Genomic DNA, 18,990 nt, shown 5'->3' with positions numbered 1-18,990 from the left:
AATTGTAGCACCGGTTCGCTGGGGGATCAAGACGCTGGTCAGAAAGGCGCAACAGAGGAAGGCAGACCCTGGCAACGGCCCACCAGGTCGGCTTTTTGTTCCCAACACGGCACGCTTACAAGTCCTGCAGTGGGGGCATTCATCGCGACTCACCAGTCATCCAGGCATATCCAGGACGCTGGCGTTTCTTCGCAGAAGGTTCTGGTGGCCCACCATGGAGAGGGACATAAAGGCGTTCGTGGCAACTTGTGCTACTTGTGCACAAAACAAGAACCCTCGATCCCACCCCCAGGGTTTGCTGCATCCTCTCCCCATTCCCACCCGCCCCTGGTCACACCTCACTGTGGATTTCTTCACAGGCCTTCCACCATCTCAAGGCAACACTGTCATTCTGGTCATCGTGGATCGCTTCTCCAAAGCCTGTCGCTTTCTGCCCTTGCCCAAGCTTCCCTCAGACCAAGAGACAGCCAAGCTCATGGTCCAGCATGTTTTCAGGTTGTTTGGTTTGCCTCTTGACATCATCTCTGACCGTGGTCCACAATTCGCTTAACTAGTGTATGTGCCTTTAAGAGCCCCATGTGTACTGTAATGCCGGTAATGGCCACTCGGGCTATATAAGCCTGTATATTGTGTTGTATCAGTTCGTTCCCCTCCAGACTTTGTTTAGTAAACACCTATGAAACCAGCTCCTGTCTTCAGTGTCTCTATCAACACACAGACACAACAGTGGCAACGAATTGGAAACGGACTTACCTGCAATTCGGCAGCACCTCAAGAACATCGATTCCTCTGGCGTCCAAAGTTGAAGAACAATCAAGAAAAAGAAAAAGCTGTGGTTTCACCAGCTAGCCAAGCTGGTGGCAGGTACTGCAATAATCCTTCCTGGGCATCGGGCTGCGGCTCCAGCGGCTGGCTCTACAGCTAGGCCAAGTGGCGAAAGCGGAGGCAAGCAGTAACAGACGGGGAGGGAGCACTCGGGAGACGGCCGGCGCTGCAAGCAGGTCGGCGTTCAGACCTAGAGAGAGAGTCCGGCGGGAACGAGTCTCCAACTGTAAATAAATAAATAAAAAGAATGGAAACCACGGGAAACAGCGTTGTCATCGGCAGCAGCGGTGGGGAAGCGCGGCAAGCACCATATCTTTTCTGCAGAAAAGAAAGAAAAGTGTGGGAAGCGCCATTTTATTTCTAGGATGCCTAAGTCTGGCAATATTGATGCTTTTGATAACGAGATAGAGGATTGGACCACATATGTGGAAAGAGTGGATGTATATTGCACCGCAAATGGAATAGAAGATGAAAAAAAAGCTTCATTACTGCTAATTCTAATGGGCGCAAAGACATACGGGCTGTTACGAAATTTAATCACTCCAGCCAAACCAAAGGACAAGAATTTTAAAGAAATTGTTGATACCCTACAGGAGCACTTAAACCCAACACCGCTGCTGATAGCGGAACGATTTAAATTCTTCAAGAGAAATCAACACAAGAATGAAAATAACGCTGATTACCTCACCGAATTAAGAAAGCTATCAAAACACTGCCAATTCGGGGCAGGACTAGCAGATTATCTTTGAGACAAATTCGTCTGCGGTCTCTTAAGTGAAGGAACACAGAATAGGCTGCTTTCTGAAAAATATTTAATACTGGACAAGGCTTTCAGCATGGCTGTATCATACGAAGCAGCCACAAGAGGAGCTGCAAAGATACAACAAAAGACACAGGACTTCAGCACCCATGAAATGACACAGGGTTTCGAGAGATGTTATCGCTGCGGCAGATCCACCCATGACCAGAGGGACTGCTGGTGCAAGGACAAAGCTTGCAGGCAATGTGGAAAGATTGGACACATTGCACGGGTATGCCGATCTGCACAAAAAAATCCACAGACAGGAAAAAAAAAATCAATAAAGAAAAGTACAGAAAGGTACAAATGATGATGGACAGTAGCTCCGAAGACCAGAAGAGCGATAGCGATTCCGAAAACAAGAGACTAAGCTGTCTCAAATTACATAATGTAATTGCCAAAGACGATTACCAGACCATTTGGGTTACCCTCACGATAGCAGGGTCCCCAGTTAAAATGGAGCTAGATACAGGATCAGCTCTGACCGTCATAAATCGACGGAATTACGAGCGGCTATTTTCGCATATACCTTTAAAAGACACATCCATTATCTTGAAAACATATACGGGGCAGAAGGTATGCCCCAAAGGAAAAATAAGGGTGCCTGTTGTATACAACAGCGAGGAAATACAAAAGTTTTATTTATACATTCTACAAGATGGTGGTCCACCGCTGTTGGGACGTAAATGGATCAGGAAATACGTTTAGACTGGCACTCCATTCAGGCACTGACGGTGACCAGTAAGAAAAAAAACGATGATGACGTCATACCTGAATGATTAAAAGACATCTTGGCCAACGCCAAAGAAGTGTTTCAAGAGAAACTAGGAACCTTGAAAGGCATCACCGCCTCAATAAAAGTTGAAGATGCAGCAATTCCCAAGTTTTTTAAGGCAAGACCGGTGCCATACGCAATTCGTCCAGCAGTCGAGGCAGAGCTAGAGAATTTGGAAAAGGCAGGCGTATTATCCAAAATAGATTGGAGCGAGTGGGCAACACCCATCGTTCCAGTCATGAAGAAAGCATTGAATAATGATAAAACTGAAGAACAGAGAAAAATTCGCATCTGTGGAGACTTCAAGGTGACTGTAAACCCGGTCCTTCACACGGTACAGATAGAAGATATTTTCGCCTCACTATCTGGAGGGAAACGTTTCACCAAAATTGACTTGGCACAGGCATATCTACAGATGGAGGTTGAAGAGGCCTCTAAAAAAATATCTCACGATAAATACACACAAAGGTCTGTACCAGCACAATCAACTGGTTTTCGGAGTGGCATCCGCTCCAGCTATCTGGCAAAGAGCTATGGAGCAAGTCCTCCAAGGGATTCCGGGGACTCAATGCTACCTAGACGACATGCTTGTAACAGGAGAAAACGACAACGAGCACCTTGCCAATTTGGAGCAGGTGCTCACTCGGCTGAGAGAACGGGGCCTACGAGCAAAACGCTCCAAGTGCGAATTTTTCCAAAATCAAATATCATATTGTGGCCACATAATTAATAAGGAAGGGATGCATAAGTCACCTGAAAAAATTGAAGCGGTCATAAAAGCCCCAGCACCTGAAAATGTTTCACAATTAAGGTCGTTCCTGGGATTAATAAATTACTATCATAAATTTTACCAAACTTATCAACTCTTCTACACCCTCTTAATGAACTGCTACAAACAGGAGTAATTTGGAAATGGAGCAAAGACTGTAAACGTGCCTTCCATAAATGCAAAGACTTAATCACGTCCAAAAAAGTTTTGGCTCATTACAACCCATCACTGCCAATCAGACTGGCGTGCGATGCATCCCCTTACGGCGTAGGAGCAGTATTATCGCATAAATTCCCTGATGGCTCGGAATGGCCGATAGCTTTTGCGTCACGCTCATTGAACTCAGCTGAGCGTAACTATGCCCAAATCGACAGGGAAGCACTCAGCCTGGTATGGGGAGTGAAGAAATTCAACCATTACCTACACGGACAAAAATTTACCTTGTTGACTGATCATCAACCCCTCATCTCCATATTCAACCCTAAAAAGGGTGTTCCCATTATGACAGTGCAAAGGCTACAGAGGTGGTCCCTTTTTCTAGGGGCACACCAATACAACATAGAATACAAAGGATCAATACAGCATGGGAATGCTGATGGGTTATCGCACCTACCGTTGCCAACGGTAGAAGAAGCACCTCCCGTAGATCCAGTGGACATTTTCCACTCTACCATAGTCGAATGTCTACCAGTAACAAATTCTGCCATTGAAAGGGAAACTAGAAATGACCCGACTCTCTCACGAGTCTACGATTTAACAGTGAAGGGATGGCCAGCACATGGTGAATCCCTGTTGCCAGCATTCTTGCAAAGAAGAGAACAGCTGTCAGTGTGCCGAGGAACCTTGATGTGTGGATCCAGAGTGGTGATTCCACCTAAACTCCAGGATAAAATTCTAAAGGAGCTTCACGAGGGGCATCTGGGTGGAGTGAAAATGAAGAACCTAGCCAGGGCGTTTGTATGGTGGCCAGGTATCGATGGAGACATCGAAGAAATGACCAAGAGCTGCCGAGGATGCCAGAAGGTCCAAAACGCTCCACCCCCAAGCCCCTCTACATCCATGGGAGTGGCCCTCATCTCCATGGCAAAGGGTACACATCGACTTTGCTGGTCCATTTATGGACTCAATGTTCCTAATCGCGGTTGATGCACACTCCAAGTGGCCGGAGGTAATAAAGATGTCCTCCACCACCACGGAAAAAACCATCACAGTATTAAGGACCATATTTGCCAGGAATGGGCTGCTGGAACAGATCTGTTCTGATAATGGACCGCAATGTGTGTCCGAAGAATTCAGGAAGTTCTTATAAAACAATGGGGTTAAGCACTACACGTCCGCCCCATACCATCCCGCCACCAATGGATTGGCTGAAAGGTTTGTCCAGACCTTCAAGAAGGCCATAAAGGCCATGGGTAATGAAGACATAAAACTTCAGCACAAGGTGGATAACTTCTTGTTCGCATACAGGAATGCAACACATATGGTTACAAACCAAACTCCCGCCATGATGTTCTTCAATAGAAGCCTAAGATGCCGGCTGGATTTGATCAAGCCCAACATCAGAAGGGACGTGGAGAACCGACAATTTCAAGGCATGAATGAAAGGCCAACTAGAACCTTCCAGATAGGTCAACAAGTTTTGGCCCGGGACTACCGTACCAAGAAATGGCAGCCTGGAACTATCTGCACATGACTAGGACCGCTGATGTATACTGTGGACATCGGAAAAAGCATAATAAGGCATCATGCTGACCAATTCATAGAGTCATCCGAAAAGGGACAACCTGCACCACAACTCTATACACCTAACGATGAAGTAGAGATACCCATGTCTACCTCTGATCCGGTGATACTGGAACCCGATGAACCCGACACTGGCATTCAAGCCGAATCAGCCTTGCCAAAAGAAACTACTACATCACCAGAAACTACTAACCCACCGAGGCGTTATCCGGACTGAGTCAGGAAGCCTCCAGAGAGACTGACTTATAATTAATTAACAGCAGCAATGTGTAGATTATTTTTCTTGTAACATGTAATTAATAATTACTTAAAATATTATGTACTGGTTGGCTAAAAGGGGAGGAATTGTAGTGTATGTGCCTTTAAGAGCCCCATGTGTACTGTAATGCCGGAAATGGCCACTCGGGCTATATAAGCCTGTATATTGTGTTGTATCAGTTAGTTCCCCTCCAGACTTTGTTTAGTAAACACCTATGAAACCAACTCCTGTCTTCAGTGTCTCTATCAACACACAGACACAACAGATTTCATCACAGGCCTTCCACCATCTCAAGACAACACTGTCATTCTGGTCATCGTGGATCGCTTCTCCAATGCCTGTCGCTTTCTGCCCTTGCCCAAGCTTCCCTCAGCCCAAGAGACAGCCGAGCTCATGGTCCAGCATGTTTTCAGGTTGTTCGGTTTGCCTCTTGACATCATCTCTGACCATGGTCCACAATTCGCCTCCCGGTTTTGGAGAGCTTTCTATAGGCTCATTGGAGCTACTGTCAGCCATTCCTTGGGTTTCCACCCTCAGTCTAACGGTCAAACGGAACAGATCAATCAAGACCTGGAGACGACCCTGAGGTGTCTCGTGTCCGCTAACCCTGCGACCTGGAGTCATCACATCGTCTGGGCTGAGTATGCGCACAACACCTTGCGCTGCTCCTCCACAGGAATATCACCATTCGAGTGCCAGTTCGGTTTTCAGCCTCCACTGTTCCAGGAGCAGGAGCTCGAGGTGGGGGTTCCCTCCGTGGAGAAGTTTGTCCACCGCTGTTGACGGACCTGGAGGAGAGCGCGGCTGGCTTTACAGTGAGCTTCTCGGCAATGACGGAACCAGGCCAACAAGCGGCACAGACCGGCTCCTTCATTCCGTCCTGGTCAGAGGGTCTGGCTTTCTACTCAGGATCTCCCACTGTGGGTGGAGTCCCGCAAGCTGGCGCCCCGTTTCATCGGTCCCTTCACGGTGTTGAGGAAGGTCAACCCGGCGTCCTACCGTCTCCAGCTGCCTCACTCCATGCGGATTCATCCCACCTTCCATGTCTCCCGGCTCCGGCCAGTGGCCATCAGTTCCCTGGTGCCTGCCACAAGGCCTCCCCCTGCTCCCCGCATCATCGACGGCCAGCCTGCCTACATGGTCCGTCGCCTAATGGACTCTCACTGGGTTCGCGGGGGCCTCAAGTTCCTGGTGGACTGGGAGGGATATGGTCCGGAGGAAGGCTCCTGGGTCCCAGACCCGAACATCCTGGATCGCGACTTGGTGCAGGACTTTCTTCGTCATCGCCATGGACCTTCGGGGACTGTTCCTAGTGGGGGGTTCCTGTCAGGAATACCCAGGTTCTGCCTTGCCTCACCACCAGAGGGCACCATGAACTCTTAATTGTTTCCTTCTTTCTTCCTAATCGTACTCACCTGTGCATGATTATATGCCTGCTATTTAAGTGGTGCTTAGTTTTATATTCGGTGCTCAGTCTTGAGTTTCACACTGCCTTGTGATCCTCTTGCCGGCCTGCTAGCCTGTATCTGTGCTGTTGTTATTTTGTTTGTTTCTAGTAAAGTCTATCTTTGTTTTTGCAACCTAACCTCTGCCTCAGTTTGCCTTCCTGCAGTTGGGTTCACCCAGTGCCACTCGTCACACCTCCTGTCTGATATAAACCAATCCCACAGTCACTGACATAAATCTCCTCCTGTCTGATATAAACCAGCCCCACAGTCACTGACACCAATCTCCACCTGTCTGATGTAAACCAACCCCACAGTCACTGACTCTCGTTTAAACGGCATTCTCTATTAACCGGCAAAATCACCTCAATAACCGGAAATGTTGCCGAGTCCGAGTCTCCTGCGGTGGCCGGATTTGTCAGTGTGGGTAGTTCTCCAAACTGCCACTACTCGGCTTCTTGGCACTGTCAGAAGTCCGAACACCTCAATAACAGGAGTCTGACTCTTTGTTTGTTAAAAATAGCCTTGGTAGATAACCCTCTCTGTCATCCGGAATTTTTAATCAACCGGCATCACCCGGTCCCATCGGCGCTGGATACCAGAGAGTTTCCTGACCGGCGGTGGGAATCCACACTCTGTCAGCGCCACCTGGTGGCACAGAACACGGTTTCTGTAGTGTGCGTCTCGAGGCCCTTCTCACTGTGGGCCTCAGTGCACAGTAGTACACGGCGCTGTCAGCGAGCTGCAGCTCAGTCAGACTGAAAACAGTGATATTTCTGGACGTTTCCAGAATGACAAAGAAACGACCGTTAACTTCGCCGTTTCCATCTCTGTCCGTCTCTGAATTACGAAAGTGGGAGACTTGTTCTGGTTCTGACGGTATAGCTGCAGTGAATATCTCGAACCTGACGGTGAATCATTAAAATTAATGATCATCGAAGTGCCTTCCAGAGATTGGGCTTCCCGTGGCCACTACTCGACGGAATCTCCAGAACTCAGTCCTGCAGAAAATATTCCTGGTTGCCAATAGAAACAGAATGAAAAACAGATTAGTGAAATTTCTCAACCTTTTAACCCAAAGTCAAATTCAGACATTTCCACTGCAGTGTTAGCACAGAGCTGCAGATCTCTGGGAATAACAGGATCAATCTCTACAAGAAAAGGTCCTGGATGTGGTGCAGATCCGTCAGCTCGCACTTTTTAAAGCTATCTCACCGGTGCCACTTATCATGTCCTCGTAGTTTTGAAGTTCGGACTAGAAATGGACCACATTGACTGTGTTGGGAACTGGAGTGAGGATGATTTAAATTAGTTTTCACTTTTCACCTTACTGAGATAGATAGATAGATAGATAGATGGAGAGAGAGAGAGAGAGAGAGAGACAGAGAGATAGAGACACCGAGACACAGAGAGTGACAGAGAGAGTGCGACAGCGAGAAGGAGACTCACTCACATAGCTAGACATAGAAAGGGTTTGGAGGGAGACATCAGTAATTGGTTCAAAACTAACACTGATTGGTGCACAGCTGGTATCAGTTCTCAGACCAGCCAACCCTGTCCCTGGGAAACGCCCCCTCAGGTTCCCAATAATTTTTCTATTGAGGCCAATTCATTAAATATATTCAAGAAGGAGTTAGATATATTTCTTAAGGTTAAAGGGATCAAGGGATATGGGGAGAAAGCAGGGACAGGGTTTACTAAATTTGGATGATCAGCCACGATCTCATTAAATGGCGGAGCAGGCTCGAGGGGCTGAATGGCCTACTCCTGTTCCTATCTTCTATAAGTGAAACTTGCCCCGATCTGAGTTTACTCGTTAATATCAGGCTAGAAAGTCAACATATTTAAAACATTCTGTGATTTTCTGTCGAACACTAAACCAGACGCCATGTGCTCCTTATGTTCCTTACTGATAATAATGCTGCCCGGTGAGTCTATGTTTAAAGGGTCAGTGTGTGATCCATGGGTTATAGTCACTCCCAGACTTTTCACACATTCTGTATTTTGTAACAGGAATGAGTGGCGAAGATTCAGTGTCCCAGGATCCGCCTGAATTAATGGCTCAGGAAGGACCGACCACAAACACTGAACTGCAGTTGCTCGACAGCGTACACTGGCTCAACTCTCTTCTGGTGCACCCAGTATTCAGTGGAAGCTACCAGATATTTACTGAAGCGATATAGCTCGCTGTTGGGAGATAAGTCTCCAGATTTCCTAGACCGGTTCTCTGCTGACTTGGATCGAGACAAGAAAACGGATCCTTTAATTGTCTCCGGAGCGCTAATCTCTGACTCTGCCGTGTATACGTGGAATCAGCTTCCAGATGGAACATCGCAGGGAAAAACCTGGGAATAATGGATATTCCAACGGGTAAGGGGAAAGGGTTGTGGTGTTAGGATCTCGCTGGATGGATTAACCAAGTAGTGGCAGTATTCCTCCTCTCATGCAGATTTATCCTGTAATCTTGTGAACTGTAGGAAGGCGGGATTTGGAGCTGGAATCGGACATGCAGTCACAGTTAGTAGCCGCCAGAGGGCAGTACCAGGATGTGTTCACTGTTGCTTTCAGTGTCAGGGGCGAGTTACAGAGGGAGAACATTATTCAATGATTTATTTGAAGAAACGGAGTAAAGAAATAGCTTCGGAAATAGAAATATTAAGTGCAAACGGAAGCTGTGCTTATTCTCTATGTTATTATGAAGTATTAAAATATTATTAATGAAGATATGCTGCATATATTTTTAAATATGCAGCTTTTCCCAGTATCACTGAGGCCATTGGCTGTTCGCGCCCTTCCATTCAAACCGTCAGTCACTCCTCATTTCATTCATGTAAAAGGCTGCGTCTGACTCATTTACCACATCGTTGTGTTTAAATTCCCCCGGAACCTGTATATCCGCATTTACAAAGGCTGTCACTGGTTCTAATGGTCAGTGAGCAGTTCCTTTAACTGGAGCCTACGGCACAGATAACAGAACAACATGATCTATTACCCTTTACTGTCCCCACCACAAAGACTGACCCTGTTAAAGGGCCAAAATTGGGTTTTATCCCCGTCCAGTTCTCTGTTGTGAGAACAATTTCCCTCTGTTCCCCACTCCCCGCTCTGACATCATCAATTGGAGAACAAAGGAGCTGTGAGCTGATTGGATGATTGGAGAACAAATGAGCTGTGAGCTGATTGTATGCCATCTGCTGCCTTAGTCAGGAATGTACCAATCGGCCGAGAGGCCGGATATCACTCAACATCGTCCCAGCTCTTGACTAAAACAATTCTAGGTTCAACCCGTTTTGTTCAAATCCGCCTCCAACCCCCTGCAAACATGTTGGCTGTTACTTTTTATTTATTCGTCATAGGTGCAGCTCTCTTAACTGATAAGTTCACAAGTTACATAACTCTGTATTCACATCTGTATCATACATTATCTTTAATTGGTCAGTTCCGGGAACAAAAGAATACCAACAGATTCATCCAAAGTAAAGGGAACCATCTGGAACAACCTGAACGCAACTCTTTGGGGGAACCTAGATAAACAGCGAATGAAGGCGGAAGAGCTCATGTGAGATTACAGGCGAATGGCAGACAGACCTGCCCATCCCCGCCAAGTTGGGGCAAATGACGGATTTGAAAGACACACGAATCTCAAACCCACAGACCGTTTGGTGTTTTCCCTTCACATCACAAGAGGTGAAGGCAAGGAATGGATCCCGTTTTTTATTCGTTTTTATGGGATGGGGGCGTCGCTGGCCCATCCCTAATTTCCCTTAAGAAGGTGGCAGTGAGCTGCTGCAGTCCGTGTGGTGAAGGTACTCCCACTGTGCTGTTAGGGAGGGAGTTCCAGGATTTTGACCAAACGCCGATGAAGGATCAGAGATATACTTCTAAGTCAGGATAATGTGTGACTTGGAGGGGAACTTGGAGGTGGTAGTGTTCCGATGCGCCTGCTGCCCTTGTCCTTCTAGATGGAAGAGGTCGCGGGTTTGGGAGGTGCTGCCGAAGAAGCTTTGGCGAGTTGCTGCAGTGCATCTTGTAGATGGTACACACTGCAGCCACGGTACGCCGGTGGTGGAGGGAGTGAATGTTTAAGTTGGTAGATGGGGTGAGAATCAAGCGGGCTGCTTTGTCCTGGATGGTGTCGAGCCTCTTGTGTATTGCTGGAGCTGCACTCATCCAGGCAAGTGGAGAGTATTCCATCACACTCCTTACTTGTGCCTTGTGGATGGTGGAAAGGCTTTGGGGAGTCAGGAGGTGAGACACTTGCCGCAGAATACCCAGCCTCTGACCTGCTCCATTTTCCACAGTATTTATGTAGCTGGTCCAGTTAAGTTTCTGGTCAATGGCGATGCCCAGGATGTTGATGGTGGGGTATTCGGTGATGTCAATGCCGTTGAATGTCAAGGGGCAGTGTTCAGACTGTCGCATGTTGGAGATAGTCATTGCCTGGCTCTTCTGTGGTGCGAATGTTATCTGCCACTTATCAGCCCATGCCTGAACGTCGTCCAGGTCTTGCTGCATTCGGGCATGGACTGCTTCATTATCTGAGGAGTTGTGAATCGCACTGAACACTGTGTAGTTTCCAGCGAACATCCCCATTTCTAAACATATGCTGGAGGAAAAGTCATTGATGAAGCAGCTGAAGATGGTTGAGCCTAGGCCACTGCCCCGAGGAACTCCTCCAGCGATGTCCTGGGGCTGAAATGATTGAACTTGAACCACCACAACCATCTTCCTTTGTGTTAGGTATGACACCAGCCGGTGGAGAGTTTTACGCCTGATTCCCATTGACTTCAGTTTTACTCGGGCTCCTTGATGCCACACTCGGTCAAATGCTGCCTTGATGTCAAGGGCAGTCACTCTCACCTCATCTCTGGAATTCAGCTCCTTTGTCCATATTTGGACCAAGGCTGTAATGAGGTTGGGAGCCGAGTGGTCTTGGCTGAACCCAAATGGAGCGTCAGTGAGCAGGTTATTGGTGAGTAAGTGCCACTTGATGACACCTTCCATCACTTTGCTGATGATTTAGTGTAGACTGACGGGGCGATAATTGGCTGGCTTTGATTTGTCCTGCTTTTTGCGGACAGGACAGACCTGGGCAGTTTTCCAGATCGTTGGCTACATGCCAGTGTTGTAGCTGTACTGGAACAGCTTGGCTAGAGGCATGGGTTGTTTTGGAGCACAAGTCTTCAGCACAATAGCCGGGATGTTATCAGGGCCTTTGCTGTATCCAGTGCGCTCAGCCGTTTCTTGATATCACGTGGAGTGAATCGAATTGGCTGAAGACTGGCATTGTGTTGGTGGGGACCTCAGGAGTAGGCCGATATGAATCATCCACTCGGCACTTCTGGCTGAAGATGGTTGCAAATGCTTCAGCCTTGTCTTTTGCACTCACGTGCTGGGCTCCACCATCATTGTGGATGGGGATATTCATGGAGCCTCCTCCCCCCGTTAGTTGTTTAATTGTCCACCACCATTCACGACTGGATGTGACTGGACTGCAGAGCTTTGACCTGATCTGTTGATTGTGGGATCGTTTAGCCCCGTCTATAGTATGTTGACTCTGCTTTTTAGCATGCACGTAGTGCTGTTTTGCAGCATCCCCACGTTGGCACCTGGCATGCTCTGCTACACTCCTTATTGAACCATGTTGCTCCCCTGGCTTGATGGTAATGGTAGAGGGAGGGTTATGCCGGGTCGTGAGGTTACAGATTGTGGTGGAATACAATTCTGCTGCTGCTGATTGCCAACAGCGCATCATGGATGCTCAGCTTTCAGCTGCTAGATCTATTCTGAATCTATCCCATTTAGCAGGGTTGTAGTGCCACACAACACGATGGAGGGTGTCCTCAGTGTGAAGACAGGACTTCGTCTCCACAATGACTGTGCGGTGGTCACTGCTACCAATACTGGCATGGACAGATGCATCTGCGACAGGTAGATTGGTGAGGACGAAATCAAGTAGTTTTTCCCGTCATGTTGGTTCTCTCACCACCTGTCGCAGGCCCAGTCTGGCAGCTATGTCCTTCAGGACTCGGCCAGCAGTGGTCCTACTGAGCCACTCTTGGTGATGGACATTGAAGTCCCCAACCTAGAGTATATTTTGTGCCCTTGCTACTCTCAGTGCTTCTTCCAAATGGAGTTCAACATGGAGGAGTACTGATTCATCGGATGAGGGAGGGCGGTAGGTGGTAATCAGCAGGAGGTTTCCTTGCTCATGCTGTACCCGAAGCCATGAGACTTCATGGGGGCTGGAGTCAATTTTGAGGACACCCAGCGCTACTCCTTCACGACTGCATACCATGGCGCCGCTACCCCTGGTGGGTCTGTCCTGCCAGTGGGACAGGACATACCCAGGGATGTTGATGGAGGAGTTTGGGACATTGGCTGAAAGGTATGATTCTGCGAGTATGACAATTTCAGGCTGTTGCTTGACTAGTCTGTGGGACAGCTCTCCCAATTTTGGCACAAGTCCCCAGACGTTCCTGAGGAGGACTTTGCAGGGTCGACTTGGCTGGGTGTGCCGTAGCCGTGTCTGTAGCCAGTGCCCAGATCAATGCTGGGTTATCTGTCTGGTTTCATTCATATTATTGTGTTTCGTAGCGGTTTTTTACAACTGAGTGGCTTGCTAGGCCATTTCAGAGGGCAGTTCAGAGTCAAGCACTTTGCTGTTGGCCTGGAGTCATATATAGGTTAGACCAGGTAAGGACGGCAGATTTCCTTCCCAAACAGATCATTAGTGAAAGGTGCTGCAGGTCAATTAAAGGAAGGTTTATTCACTCGATCCAAGCACCTTCGTATTGTAGCCCCTGTGCTGTGGGGAAATGTATTTCTGTTTAACTGCCCTGATTTAATTCTCAGGTAAGTGTTGGGGAGACGGGCTGATTCTGGGGGATAGACACAGTGAAATGAGATTGTTTATTTTAATATCGCTCTGGGCTCTTGCAGGACATTGTCGAGGAGATTCCGTTTCACAGACACCGGCAGCAACCACAGTAAGTGAAGGAGGCGATGTTCAGTTGCACTGTAATTATACAGCTGCAACCTCCAGCGATTGTTATCTATTCTGGCACCGTCAGTATCCCAGCAGGTTCAGAGTATCTGCTACAGAAGCAGATACAGCGGGAATCGAGAGAGACGTCCAGCGGACCGTTTTTGAACGAAGGTCCGATACGCCCCTCTGAAAGTGTCGGAAACACAACTGACAGACTCCGCAGTGTATTACTGCGCACTGAGTCCCACAGAGACACGGAGCTGGGCTGAACCTGTACAAAACCTGTCAGAGCATCATTCAACATATCAGCGCATCAGGGGAACATTGTGATCGGGGCGAGGCTGAGCTGGTCCCTGTATTTATGATCAGAACTTGTACTGTTAATTTAATACATATTTACTTTTATTAATAATAAATATATAATAAAAATATAAAAATACAGTTGCACCAGTAAAGAAAGAAAGATTATTGATAGAGCCCCTTTCACGGCATTCCAAAGTGCTTAACAGCCAAGGAAGTAATTTTGAAATACAGCCACTGTTGTAATGTAGGAAACGCAACAGCCAATTTTCACCCATCATGATCCCACAAACAGTAATTACATAACGGCCAGGTAATATGTTTTAATGATGTTGATTGTGGGATGAATATTGACCAGGGCACCAGGAGAATTCCTCTGCTTTTTTTGAAATAGTGGGATCCATTATGTCCTCCTGAGAAGGCAGAGAGTGTCTCGGTTTAACGTGTCATCCAAAGGATGGTACTCCTGACAGTGCAGCACTCCCTCTGTCTGCCCAGATTTTCTGCTCAAGTCAATGGAGCGCGAATTGAATCCACAACCTCTCGGCTCAATTTGCCAGTACCTCCGCAATTTCTGCCCTCAATTCCGTCAGCATCCTAGGATGAATCCCATCTGTTCCTGGTGATTTATCTACATTAAGTACAGCCAGCCTTTTTAATACTTCGTCTTTATCAATGTTTATCCTATCAAGTGTCCCCACTACCTCCTCCTTCACTATGTCTATGGCAGCATCCTCTTCCTTGCTGAAGACGGATGCAAAGCACTCATTTAGTACCTCAGCCATAACCTCTGCCTCCGTGCATAGGTCTCCTTTTTGGTCCCTATTCGGCCCCACCACTCCTCTTACTAGCCTTTTACTATTTATATGCCTATAGAAGACTTTCATCTGATTGATGTTTCTGTCCATGAAAGTGTTGATGTAAAAGTGTTGAAGCCGGATGGAACACCCGGCATCGACCTCAGCGCCGGCTACGGACACAGTAACGGCACACCCAGCCCAGTCAACCCTGCAATGTCCTCCTCACCAACATCTGGGGACTTGTGCCAAAATTGGGAGAGTTGTCCCAGAGACTAGTCAAGCAACAGCCTGACAGAGTCATACTCACAGAATCATACCTTTCAGTCAATGTCCCAAACTCCTCCATCACCATCCCTGGGTATGTCCTGTCCCACCAACAGGACAGATCCACCAGCGGTGGCGGCACAGTGGTATACAGTCGGGAAGGAGTGGCCCTGGGAGTGCAGAACATTGACTCCGGACCCCATGAAGTCTCATGGCTTCAGGTCAAGCATGGGCAAGGAAACAACCTGCTGATTACCACCTACCGCCCTCCCTCATTTGATGAATCAGTACTCCTCCATGTTAAACACCACTTGGAAGATGCACTGAGAGTAGCAAGGGCACAAAATGTACTCTGGGTGGGGGACTTCAATGTCCATCACCAAGAGTGGCTCGGTAGCACCACTATTGACCGAGCTGACCGAGTCCTGAAGGACATAACTGCCAGTCTGGGCCTGCGACAGGTGGTGAGATAACCAACACGAGGGGAAAACCTACTTGACCTCGTCCTCACCAACCTACCTGTCACAGATGCATCTGTCCATGACAGTATTGGTGGCAGTGACCACCGCACAATCATTGTGGAGACGAAGTCCCGTCTTCACACTGAGGACACCCTCCATTGTGTCATGTGGCAGTACCACCGGGCTAAATGGGATAGATGCAGAACAGATGTAACAGCTCAAAACTGGGCATCCATGAGGCGCTGTGGGCTATCAGCAGCAGCAGAATTGTGGCCCATCTTGTCCCTCATTCTATCATTACCACCAAGCCAGGGGACCAACCCTGGTTCAACAACAAGTGTAGAAGAGCATGCCAGGAGCAGTACCAGGCGTACCTAAAAATGAGGTGCCAACCTGGGGTAGCTGCTAAAAAGCGGAAGCAGCATGTTAAAGACAGGACTAAGCGATCCCACAATCAACAGATCAGGTCAAAACTCTGCAGTCCTGCCACATCCAGTCGTGAATGCCGGTGGACCATTGAAAAACTAACGGGAGGAGGAGCCTCCATGAATATCCCCATCCTCAATGATGGCGGAGCCCAGCACGTGAGTGCAAAAGACAAGGCTGCAGCCTTTGCAACCAACTTTAGCTAGAAATGCCGAGTGGATGGTTCCTATCGGCCTACTCCCGAGCTACCCACCATCAGAGAAGCCATTCTTCAGCCAATTTGATTCACTCCACGTGATATCAAGAAACGGCTGAGCTCACTGGATACAGCAAAGGCTATGGGCCCCGACAACATCCCAGCTATCGTGCTGAAGATTTGTGCTACAGAACTAGCCACCTCTAGCCAAGCTATTCCAGTACAGCTACAACACTGGCATCTATCCGACAATGTGGGAAACCGCCCAGGTATGTCCTGTCCACAAAAGCAGGACAAATCCAACCCGGCCAATTACCACCCCATCAGTCTACTCACAATCATCAGCAAAGTGATGGAAGGTGTCATCGACAGTGCTATCAAACGGCAATTACTCACCAATAACCTGCTCACTGATGCCCAGTTTGGGTTCGGCCAAGACCATTCCGCTCTCGACCTCATTATAACCTTGGTCCAAACATGGACAAAGGAGCTGAATTCCAGAGGTGAGGTGAGGCTGGTTGCCCTTGACATAAAGGTAGAATTTGACAGAGTCTGGAATCAAGGAGCCCTAGTAAAACTGAAGTCAATGGGAATCAGGGGGAAAACGGTCCACTGACTGGAGTCATACCTAGCACAAAGGAAGATAGTTGTGGTGGTTGAAGGTCAATCATCACAGCCCCAGGACATCGCTGCAGGAGTTCCTCAGGGCATTGTCCTAGGCCCAACCATCTTCAGCTGCTTCATCAATGACCTTCCCTTCAACATAAGGTCAGAAATGGGGATGTTCGCTGATGACTGCACAGTGTTCAGCACCATTCACAACTCCTCAGATAATGAAGCAGTCCATGCCCGCATGCAAGACATGGACGATGTTCAGGCAACATTCGTGCCACAGAAGTGCCAGGCAGTGACTATCTCCAACAAGCGAGAGTCTAACCACCTCCCCTTAACATTCAACGGCATTACCATCGCCAAAATCCCCAACATCAATATCCTGGGGTTCACCATTGACCAGAAACTAACTGGACCAGTCACATAAATACTGTGGCAACAAGAGCAGGTCAGGGGCTAGGTATTCTGCGGCGAGTGTCTCACCTCCTGACTCCCCAAAGCCTTTCCACCATCTACAAGGCACAAGTCAGGAGCGTGAAGGAATACTCTCCACTTGCCTGGATGAGTGCAGCTCCAACAACACTCAAGAACCTCGACACCATCCAGGACAAAGCAGTCCACTTGATTGGCACCACATCCACCACCTTAAACATTCACTCCCTTCACCACCAGCGTACCGCGGTTGCAGTGTGTACCATCTACAAGATGCACTGCAGCAACTCGCCAAGGCTTCTTCGACAGCACCTCCCAAACCACCTAGAAGGACAATGGCAGCAGGCGCATGGGAACACCAGCACCTCCACGTTCCCCTCCAAGTGACACACCATCCTGACTTAGAAATATATCTCCGATCCTTCACCGTCGTGGGTCAAAATCCTGGAACTCCCTACCTGACAGCACTGTGGGAGTACCATCATCACATGGACTGCAGCGGTTGAAGAAAGCGGCTCACCGCCACCTTCTCAAGGGCAACTAGGGATGGGCACTTATTGCTGGCCTTGCCAGCGACGCCCTGATCCCATAAACCAATAAGAAAACTACATTCGCCATCAGCCTCAGTGTAATACATCGCATCATTAATGTGCGCTGTAAAGGTCCCCATAGATACACTTGCTGTCTCTTTTCACTCAGTATCCGAACAATGTAAATGTTCTCATTGTATCCGTCAGACGGCACTCTGGTCCCATGTTTCTCACTGCTCCCTCGGGACTCGCTCCCGTGTTCTCCCTGATTTATGTAAATCCATCAACATTTAAAATCTGTTTATACCTGTGTTTGTGTTCCCCCCTCCCTTTTGATTTGGTAGTTATTCATCGCCACAATCTCTACCATGCTTTTGAATTATTTCTTTATATTGAAAATATTAAAGCAACTGCGAGTGATGTTTTAAGTAGTTGTGCAAAGCTACCATTGGATAAAAAAATTCTAATATATTAAAATACGCAATTTATTGTGCAGTCGTAGAGACAGGACTGTAACCCGGGTGAGGAGCTTCTCCCATGTCACTAACAACCATTTCCCTTCACATGTGATTATTTTCAGCACAGTGGGACGGTGCCTTCTGTTAGTTTCGGTCAGACATTATTCTAATGGTTCAACAGATATTCGGGGAAGTGGTCATATTGTCCTCCGAGAAATTGCCAACGCCGTCAAATGATGGCGGCAAGATTGGCCCAGAAATTCGTGTCGGGGCTTCCCGCGGGTGCAAGCCCCCGACCTACACTTACCCAGCGCGCCGGCAGTTGAGGCCTGGGCCTGCATGGATTTCCTCTCTGTGGCCCGGTCCAGCTCCCGGCGCGCTGTGCTTGCGTGATCCAGCGGCGTAGTTAGTGCGATGCGTCGGCTGGGATCACGTGAGCACTGGGCAACCAATCGGAGGAGGGAAAAGCCCATTCATGAGTTTGACAGAAAGAACTGTCAAACTCATGAAAGCTCCGGGCGCCCAAAATAGTACTTAACCTTCAAATAAATTTGAAAAAAAATCACACAATTTAAATCAACTATAAATAACATTAAATAACTATTTTAAACAATAATTTAAATTTTTGAAAAAAATAATTTAATAAAAAATCGGGGCTAAAAATACCTTACTGTAAAGTATTTAAAAATAATAAACCTATGGAAAAAATGTTCTAATTTTAATTAATTGACCACTTACCTTTTAAAATGAAGTCCTCACGCCTGGTTTTTTAATGTGTAAAATGTAGAGGCCTTCACGCACGGAAAAACCTGTAAAAAAAAAGGAAGTTAAACGCGCACGCGCAGACTCATACGTCGCTCGCGTTCGACCTCTGAACCCCTTGGTTCAGAGGATCGGAAATGCCGGTT

The 18,990-nt window shown here is 47.8% G+C and overlaps 1 pseudogene; it reads left to right on the top strand.

Annotated features, from left to right (window-relative positions):
* Positions 1–18,990, top strand: part of LOC147118437 (uncharacterized) — a 725,353-nt pseudogene that overhangs the window by 67,177 nt on the left and 639,186 nt on the right.

This window comes from Somniosus microcephalus, chromosome 4 (assembly GCF_052327205.1).
Source record: "Somniosus microcephalus isolate GS21.2 chromosome 4, FLI_Smic_1.0, whole genome shotgun sequence".
NCBI classification, from domain to species: Eukaryota; Metazoa; Chordata; class Chondrichthyes; order Squaliformes; family Somniosidae; genus Somniosus; species Somniosus microcephalus.
This window is presented reverse-complemented; position numbering and strand designations above follow the sequence as displayed.